The sequence below is a fragment of the Chaetura pelagica genome, unplaced genomic scaffold (genome assembly GCF_000747805.2).
Source record: "Chaetura pelagica isolate M959 unplaced genomic scaffold, ChaPel_1.0 scaffold419, whole genome shotgun sequence".
Classification (NCBI taxonomy): Eukaryota; Metazoa; Chordata; class Aves; order Apodiformes; family Apodidae; genus Chaetura; species Chaetura pelagica.
Genome location: NW_009954498.1, coordinates 82,633 through 92,661, shown reverse-complemented (window position 1 = coordinate 92,661; position 10,029 = coordinate 82,633).

Here is a 10,029-nt window from a genome sequence, read left to right as displayed (position 1 = left end):
CTAGAAGGCTGTGCTGCCATTCAGAGAGACTTAGATAGGCTGGAGAGTTGGGCGGGGAGAAACCTGATGAAGTTCAACAAGGGCAAGTGTAGAGTTTTGCATATGGGGAAGAACAACCCCATGGACCAGTACAGGTTGGGGGCTGACCTGCTGGAGAGCAGTGCAGGAGAAAGGGACCTGGGGGTCCTGGTAGACAGGAGGATGACCATGAGCCAGCAGTGTGCCCTTGTGGCCAAGAAGGCCAATGGCATCCTGGGGTGCATTAGAAAGGGTGTGGTTAGTAGGTCAAGAGAGGTTCTCCTCCCCCTGCATTGGTGAGGCCACATCTGGAGTATTGTGTCCAGTTCTGGGCCTCTCAGTCCAAGGACAGGGAACTATTGGAAAGAATCCAGTGCAGAGCCATGAAGATGATTAAGGGAGCAGCACATCTCCCTTATGAGGAAAGGCTGAGGGAGCTGGGTCTCTTTGGCTTGGAGAAAAGGAGACTGAGGGGCAACCTCATAAAAGTTTAAAAATACGTGAAGGGTGAGTTTCAGGAAGATGAGGTAAAGCTTTTTTCAGTGATGACCAGTGATAGGACAAAGGGTAATGGATGCAAACTGGAGCATAGGAGGTTCAATGTGAATATCAGAAAAAACTTCTTTACTGTGAGAGGGACAGAGCACTGGAACAGGCTGCCCAGGGAGGTTGTGGAGTCTCCTTCACTGGAGACATTCAAAACCTGCCCGGATGCTTTCCTGTTTGATGTGCTCTGGGTGATCCTGCTCTGGCAGGGGGGTTGGACTAGATGATCTTTCAAGGTCCCTTCCAACCCCTAGGATTCTGTGATTCTGTAAGAGGATAAGAGGAAATGGCCTCAAGTTGTACCAGGTTTAGAGGGAGGTTTAGGCTGGATATTAAGAAAAATTTCTTCAAGCACTGGAAGAAGTTGTGCAGGGAAGTGGTGGAGTCACCATCCCTGGGCATTTTTTGAAGTTGTGTACATGTGGTGTTTAGGGACATGGTTTAGCAGTGGACTTGGTAGAGCTAGGTTAATGGTTGGATTTGATGATTTAAAGGTCTTTTCCAACCTAAATGATTTTATGATTCTGTGATTCTATAAAATAGACTTAACAAGAGCAGCATAGATGAGACAGCAAACAAGCCTCAGAACTCAAACATTATGCTGCAGAGAAATAACAATTATTGGGGGCTGACTCCCAGAAACGATTGCATTGCACTAAAATAGCATTCCAGCAGGACACAAAAAATGTTGATCCCCAAAATTCTTGCTACATGTCCATTTAGAAACTAGCAGTCAACATAGAGACTCCATTTCAGAGTTCTTAAGACCATGGGGCAAAGTATTTTATATTTCATTTACAGCAACTGTTCTGCAAATATCATTACAGTGCATTCAATTCATCTCCTACGGGTTTTACATTTGGCAGTACTGAGCACACTAGCATTAATCTAGAAATATTAAGTTAGTACATAAAGCACCTTCTACTCCACCTGATTGCCTTCAAAAAAACCCAAACAACAAACCTTACAGATACCACCTGATCTTCCAGCTGCTTCCCTTTCTCCTTACCCCACCAGGGCATCAAATTTATTCATAACTGCACTGGTAAGCAGCTTTGCTTCCTTCGCAGAACGTTTTATGGGGTTTTTTATATATCTTTCCAAATATTTCCAAAACCAACACAAAACACACTTTGGAAGCTGTGCTGGAAGTTGAGCTTACATGGAAGCCCTGGTGGGATGAGTCAAGGCAGACAACAACAAACAAATTTTGAAGTTAAAAGGCTGTAGCCAAAATTTCTGGGCTAATTTTAAAACCTTTTTCCTAAACTATGTTCAACATAATCAGTTTCAGTTTTAATGTCAGAACTTTTATTCTTGAAAAAATGCACTGCTCTTCAAGATTGTTTTCTTATCAGCATATGGCTATATGCTCCATGAACTTCTCAATGACAGTTTTTCTTAGGCAGAGTACAGTAGTCTGGACATAAATACTCTGATCATTTTTCTTTACGGATTTTTATTCAATAATGTATTATCCTTCACTGTGGTTTGTAAGAACATTCTGACTAGTTCAATATACTTTTAACAGAGGAGCATAATGGTAAATATACAGTTCCTCTGACCATCAGTAATATTTCTTATCAGTTTTTACAGCAGAGCATGGATTTCACCAAAACAAGGCTGGGGAAATGGAAACATAGCCCTAAAATGTTTAGTTAGACAAAAATATACCTATATTAAAATATATATACCTATATTAAATTAACAGAAAATAAAAAATGAGTTTCTGATGTCTTTCTCCCCTTCCCAACAAAACACAGATGCAGTTTTGCAGCAGACAACTTGATTGTTGCAGTGGACACTAGAGTTTATGAAGCCCACAGGCTATATTTCAACAAGTTCCCTAGAACTTAGACTTTTGATTGTTATTCTTTTTAACCAATAATAAATAATAAACATTCCCGTTGTTCCAGCCTCCCTCCCCTTTCATGAAGTTGTCACAATGCATTAGCATATGAGAAATTATTTGAGCAGGTTTGGGGTTTTTTGTTCAGGTTTGCTTCTCTAAGCATTTATCAACTTCTTTCAAATTTTCCACACTGGCCAGGAGTTCCTTGGCTGGCCTGAGCTTCACAAGGTTGTTGCCCATGCTGCTCCACTGCCCTAAGAGACACCAGAGAATGTTACCTGGTTGATGTGCTTGCTTCAGAAATAGCAAACCCCAACTTTGTTAGACCATGACAAAACATCCCAAAGAACACAGTAATCAACTCTTCATAGAAATATTTAATCTAATTGGCTTTTTGAAGTATTATCCTGAAACTATACCTTCTTAAATTTATTTCAGGATTATCAACAAATGTGTTTGTTCTTTATATTCCTATCTTGTAGCTTCTTAATTCAGGTGAAACAGACAAAAAAAAACCCCAAAACAACAACAAACTAATAAAAAAAATTAAAACAAAGCCAAACCAAAACAGAAACCCCCCAAAAAAAAAACAAGGAGAGAAAACTTACTTGCAGCTATCACAAGCCTTTTGTTTCTCAGTATATACAAGTAGAAATCCATCATACAACAAATGGTGTCTGGCTTCTGAGTAGCAAGGTCATCTCAAAGAAACAAACTCTGAAGTGATAAAGAAAGATGTATTCATAGCCTAATGTAAACTGCACAAGCAGAGGGAAAATTAAATGTCCAAAGATTACCTAGAGCAAAGGCAATCTCCTCCCCTGAAAGAGAACTTGTACACATTTGAGCACAAACATATTCTGTTTTTATTTAAAAGGCACACCCCTATTTCCATAGGCAGGTAAATTGCCAGTCAAAAGGAGTGGTTACAGCATTTGTAAAGCACTGAATTTATCTCTGGGAAAAAAAACAAACCACCACCTCCTGCCTTTAAACCTGTGCTACATACACTGGTGGTGCCAAAAATCACTGCTATCTCGATGAATGCTTCAAATCAAAGACAACGCAGAGTCTAAGACTTCCATAAGGGCAGCAGAGAACACAAGTGCCAGTGCCAGTTCGGGTAACGGGCAGTACCTGGCGCCCCTAGTCCTGGTACTGCTCATCGCCCTGCGGATTCTCTGCAGGGCTGAGGGGTTTGCACAAATGTAATGCAGATCGTCTCGTGAATATGCAAAAAAAATTGTTGCCTTACACAGTTTTCGAACATAGCAACTGGCTGAAGGATGGAGATCCCAGTTACTGGTAAATACATACACTCTAAAGAGTATCTCAAAAACCAAAATTCTTATTCTCCTTTAAGTTATGAAAACCGCCTCAACCCATTGCAGTGGATTTCAGTTTCTGAGCTTTCGCTGACACCTGGTGGCGCACGAGTCTTAAAGCAATAAACACCTGTGCTCCTGCTCCGTCAGCTACATCTTACATTAACCTCCGTGAATAAATATTTGCCATTTCTATTACTGTGAGTCAATATACTCAGTTTTAGACGAGCAGCCCTGGAAGCCTCTTACAGGTTCAGCCTTGACATAGTGACATTTACCACATAAACTATTCGCCCCCAAGTATTTCAATCTTTTGTATACACTTGTGTTGTTGTAAAAGGATTAATGAAAATACATATATTCGCTCCATAGAGCCATAAGCTTTTCAACCACGCATATGAAATTAATCCCAGCTTTTAATAGGAAAAAAAAATAAAAAAGTTTGCCATCATACCTTCACTGGCACTAGTTATCATCCCACAGATAACCTAAACACATGAGATAAAAAACTACATAGGCACAGATAGCAGAGTAGTCTCTTAGCCAAAGAGTAAATCTCCTCTCCTGATGTCAACTGAGATACATTCCCTGTACGCTGGCACTACAATATATTCACTAGATCTACAGGAATATTTTTTGTCAATGCAATAAATAGAGCAACTGTAAAACGTGGGTATGATGCTGATTGCAAGTACTAAAGTATTAAATCAGGAGCTCTTCGAAACAAACTAGGATGGAAAAATAAAATATTGGAATATTTTGAAAAAAATATTTACTTGGTACACAAGTGCCTTCAGTAACATTACTGTGCATTTATTCAATACATATTTTATAAGGATATTTTCAGTGTGTCTTTCTGTGATTCTCAACAACACATCCAAGACCACAAAATGGGCACTTAAATTCTGCAAGCTCATTGAGACTTCAGCAGTATAAGGGTTTATGAGCAACTGACATTATTCAAGTAGATTGTTTTAAATGCCAATCTCAGATTTACTCTATCATGTGTACACAAATATTTTCATTACAACATTTCTTGACATGGCCTCCTGTAACATCCTGATTCATCCTCAATGTTTTGCTATAAGCAAATCCACCAAGACACATTTCTTGTATGAGGGTCAAGGTGTAGAAATGGCTGTGAACACCCACCGTTGTCGCTTCCAGAGCCCAAGTGCACCTGCTCACACAGCAAGCACTCCTGGCTCGAAGTGCAGGGTGTCTGGCACAGAGATGTGTCACAGCTCAGAAAATCTGACCATGCCTTTCTTCTTTTTTTAACATTTCGTGGTACAGCAACCACAGGATGGTCCAGTCTGGTCCATGTAACTTGGTGTTAATTACTATTACCAGGCATTACTTTAATGAAGCTTAGTAGGTATAAACCAAATTAGAGACCAAAAGCCTTCAGGGAATTGTGAAGAGCACCTTGACAAAAGCATTCTGCTTTGCTGACTTCTTCCCCTGAAAATCCAGCATAGAGACAGGCAGGGGAGCAGAGCCACTAATGCTGACTTGCTTGTGACAACCAAAGTCACCCATGTTTTGCTCACAGATCCACTGTTTCCTTCTCTCAAAACCCTGCTTTTTCACTGATGTTACTGTGATTCTAAATACTGAAGCTGTCCTCACTGGACTGAAATTGCAGCTCATCTCTGTTGAAACACTGAGGGTGATTTGTGTGAATGGAACATGATAAAAACTGGAAGATTTCAAAGAAGAGCAGGGGATTTTACCATCAGTGGGCCTGGCAAAGGTCCTTGCAACGAATACCACAAACACAGAACGTCAACAGGAATGTGAGCTAATGGGGGTTCACAGGCACGAATAACGTCAAGTTACTGACCCCACACCAAAATTCAAGTGTCCAGCAGCACACACAGCTCTTGAGGGTCTGTGCTGAACAGACAAGCCTGGCTGGGAGGACCGTAGCACACATGGAGATACCCTGCCATCACCATCTGTTCCAGCCGGTGCAAGTAGAGATGCTCAGCTGCCACCAAGCCATAGGCTATCTCCAGCCTCTGGTATCCTGTATAGACCAAGGCTATGCTGCTCTGATCTCAGTCCCATTTACATCTGTGGCTTCCTCAAATATCCCATGCCAATAAACTGCATGATGTACTTAAGAGGGAAATGTTTTTTTTTACTTGGGTTTATATGTACTCGATCAACCATCCTACACTGAGTGTAGGAATCTAAGGTCATAGAATCATGGAATGGCTAAGGTTAGAAGGGACCTTAAAGATCATTAGGTTCCAACCTCCCTGCTATGAGCAGGGACACCTCATATTAGACTAGGTTGCACAAGGCCTCATCCAACCTGGCCTCAAACACTTTCAGGGATGGGGGAATGCACAACCTTCCTAGACAGACTACTCCAGTGGCTTACCATCCTTACGGTGAATAACTTCTTCCTGGTGTCCAAACTAAATCGACCCTCTTTCAATTTAAAACTATTATCCCTTGTCCAATCACTACCCTCTCTGATGAAAAGCCCCTCCCCAGCTTTCCTGTAGCCCCCTTCAGGTACTGGAAGGCTGCTATAAGGTCTCACCAGGGCCTTCTCTTCTCCAGGCTGAACAGCCCCAACTCTCTCAGCCTGTCTTCATAGCAGAGATGCCCTGGGCCTTCAATCATTTTCATGGCCCTTCTCTGGACCCTCTCCAACAGGTCCACACCTTTCCTGTGCTGAGGGCACCAGAACTGTACACAGTACTCCAGGTGGGGTCTCACCAGAGCAGAGTAGAGGGGCAGAATCACCTCCCTGGCCCTGCTGGCCACACTTCTTTTGATGCAGCCCAGGATGCAGTTGGCCCTTTGGGCTGTGAGCGCACACTGGTTGGTCATGTTGAGCTTCTCATCTACTACCATCCCCAAGTACTTTTCCTTGGGACTGCCCTCTAGCCATTCTTCTCCCAGTCTATATTTGTGCCTGGAGTTGTGCTGACCCAGGTGCAGGACCTGGGCACTTGACCTGGTTCAACTTCATAAGGATGGCACTGGCCCATCTCTCCATCCTGTCAAGGTCCCTCTGGATGGCATCCCTTCCCTCTAGGGTGTCAACTACTACACACAGCTTGGTATCATCAGCAAACTTGCTAAGGATACACTCAATCCCACTGTCCATGTCTCCAACAAAGATGTCAAACAGCACCGGTCCCAATACTGACCCCTGAGGAACACCACTCATCACCTGCCTCCATTTGGACATTGAGCCATTGACCACAACGCTCTGGGTGTGGCCATCCAGCCAATTACTTGTCCACTGAGTGGCCCATCTGTCAAATCCATGCCTTGTCAGTTTGGAAACCAGGATGTCATGTGGAACAGTGTCAAATGCCTTACACAAATCCAGGTAGATGATGTCAGTTGCTCTGCCATTATCCACCATGTCTGTAGCCTTGTCATAGATGGTCAGGCATGATTTGCCTTTAGTGAAACCATGTTGGCTGTCACCAATCACCTCCTTATTTTCCATATGCCTTAGCAGATTTTCCAGGAGGATCTGTACCATGATCTTGCTAGGCAGAGGTGAGACTGGCCAGCCTGTAGTTCCCTGGGTCTTCCTTTTCCCCTTTTTTAAAAATAGGAGCTATGTTACCTTTTTTCCAGTCAACGGGAACCTCACCAGACCACCATGACCTCTTACCTATGACGGACAGAGGCTTAGCAACTGCATTCACCAGCTTCCTCAGGGCCTGCAGATGGACCCCATCAGGTCTCACAGACTTGTGCATCTTCAGGTTTAGATGGTCACAAACCGATTCTTCTCCTACATTGGAGGGCACTTTTTTCTTCCAATCCCTGCTTTCACCTGCTGTGGCCTTTGCAATGAGGCTGGAGCACTTGTCAGAGAAGACTGATCAAAGTCAGTCATAACTTAGTATCCCCCTGATCCATTCTCCAGGACAGGGACATGGTCATCAGTGCCTCAAGCTTCAGCCTGACACCTTGTCCCTTTAAAAGTCTTCAGCTTGGAGGTATTTATGCCACGTGAGTAAGAAAACAGGAGGCTGTTTTCATAGGCAGGATTAAGGCATAGCTTATTTAGCCTAGCAAACCATGGAGACAGGGTGCTGTCCTCTTATGGCACAGGGAATAGCATTACTTGTGATAAAATTGAGTGTATGGGTACTCCAGAACATGGAAAAGTGACCAGCCTCAGGATTTCACGCCTTATTTCAGAAAACTAGTTTGTACTACCACACTATCTGCTCTGTTTCCCACCAGGAGTCTGCCATCTCACTTTCACTGAAAATCAGATACATGCAAAAAGTTTAGGAGGGTTTTTTTTGTCACCAAACCTTTGTGCCTGCAGAGTCCACAGTCACAGGGAGCTGAGTTGACAGCTGAGCATTTCTAACCACACAAATGCAAAACCAACCAGAAAAAGGCATTTCTAAGGACGGTGTGGAAATAGACTACCATATGGGGAAGAGCAGACATGTTGCACCAGCTGAAAACCTGGAGGTTTTCCAGGTCTGGCTCCACTTTGCTGGCCAAGTGTTGCAAGATGGAAAACCCACTAGTCAGAGCAAGGGTGCCGGGTTGCGAAGTGGAACAGCCAGGCTGTCAGCAGAGCAGGTTTCCTTCTTCTTAGAGCTCTGTGCTTTTCTGCACTGCACCATGAAGAGGTATTTCTGCTCCCCTTTCCATTCTGCAAACTCAAACTCTCTGCTCAATCGGTATCACTGTGATCACTTAAAGGACTGCAGATTGGCTTTAATTACAGGCTCCTGAATGCAGCTGGGTGGTTTTCCCTGCACCACTATCCAGCCATGCTAGACCATCTTTTGCATGCTATTGAAGCATGGGTTTTAATGGACTGAAACATCCCCAGTCCTGTGGAAGAAACATAGAAAAGTGTATTTTAACAAAGTGCAGTACATGATTTTTAGACTGAAACCAGTCTTCATGCAGCCATCAGATCAGAGACAGAGATACTGCCAACATGTTCAACAAAGATTCTCCAGGAACTATAATCTCTGTACACCAGATCAGTTTTAATTCATTGTCCACACTAGCTTATAGAACCACAGAATGGTTTGGGTTGGAAGGGTCCTTAAAGATCAACTAGTTCAAATCCCCTCTGCATTGGCAAGGATGCCTCCCAATAGACCAGGTTGCTCCAAACCCCATCCAACCTGCTCTTCCAGGGAGGGTCAGCCACAGCTTCCCCAGGCAACCTGTTCCAGCATCTCACCACCCACACAAGAAAGAATTTATTCCTGACATATAATATAAATCTAACCTATTTCAGTTTTAAATGGTTACCCTGCATCTCTTTGGAAACTGTGAACTTATCCATTAAGCCATCAATAGTCATAAGTTATTTTGCCTTTACCTCATTTGTATTTACATACCAACTTAAAATAATCCAATAATTTTTCCAAATACCTTTGTAGGATCTCCACTTATAATGACTGTTACATTCTTAAAATCCTACTTTTCAAAGCAATGTAGTTCATAAATTCAGTATCTGAATGGAGATGTTTTCAAAACATATACAAAACAGTTTTTTGCTGTTATAATTGTCTTTTCTGGAGAGCAGTCAATGAAGTACATTTTCAAAGAAGTCCTAGCATAATTTCCGCTTACCAGAGAAATTTCCTTGGGGAGTCTTCAGTTGAGAAATAACAGAATAAAAATAGGACTGCAGTAAGGTGTCTGAATAAGAGTTTCAATACACAGCCACTTGCAGACACTCCCTTTTTAGACAGTACATTAAACAGTAGTCAAAGAAAATGTATGTATTCAGATTTGGATTGTCACCCAGATACCTGCTGGGAATTTCAAAAAGGAAAAGCCAACATGACTTTGTTGCAGACCTCACTCACATGCAAACAGTACCAGGTGTTTGTAGAAATCCCACAAGGAATACTTTCTGTAGTTTTATCCATGTGTTTGTTGTAATGGCAGAATTGCTTGTTGACCACACCAAAGGTGTATAGAGACTATAAAAACCACACTGAACTGTAAAAAAAAACTGATTTGTAAAAAATATGTTGAACAGTGAACTTCTTTGCTTGAGGGCTATCATACTGACCCTCATTTGTCATTTTATTATTTTAGTGGCACCCAGAGTTTCCGAGGCATTTCTCTGGAGAGATTATTGTTGGACAAGTTCATAGAATAATGCGAGGCAAAAAGACACCAGCACAGAATGAAGCAGGAAGGAACCTGAAAGACTTGACCAGCACCCTAAAGCATTATCACAAATGGCCACAGGATATTTGATTTTGGAGAGCTCCCCAAAATGTCCACTCTGTTAAGTTCTGCCTGCTG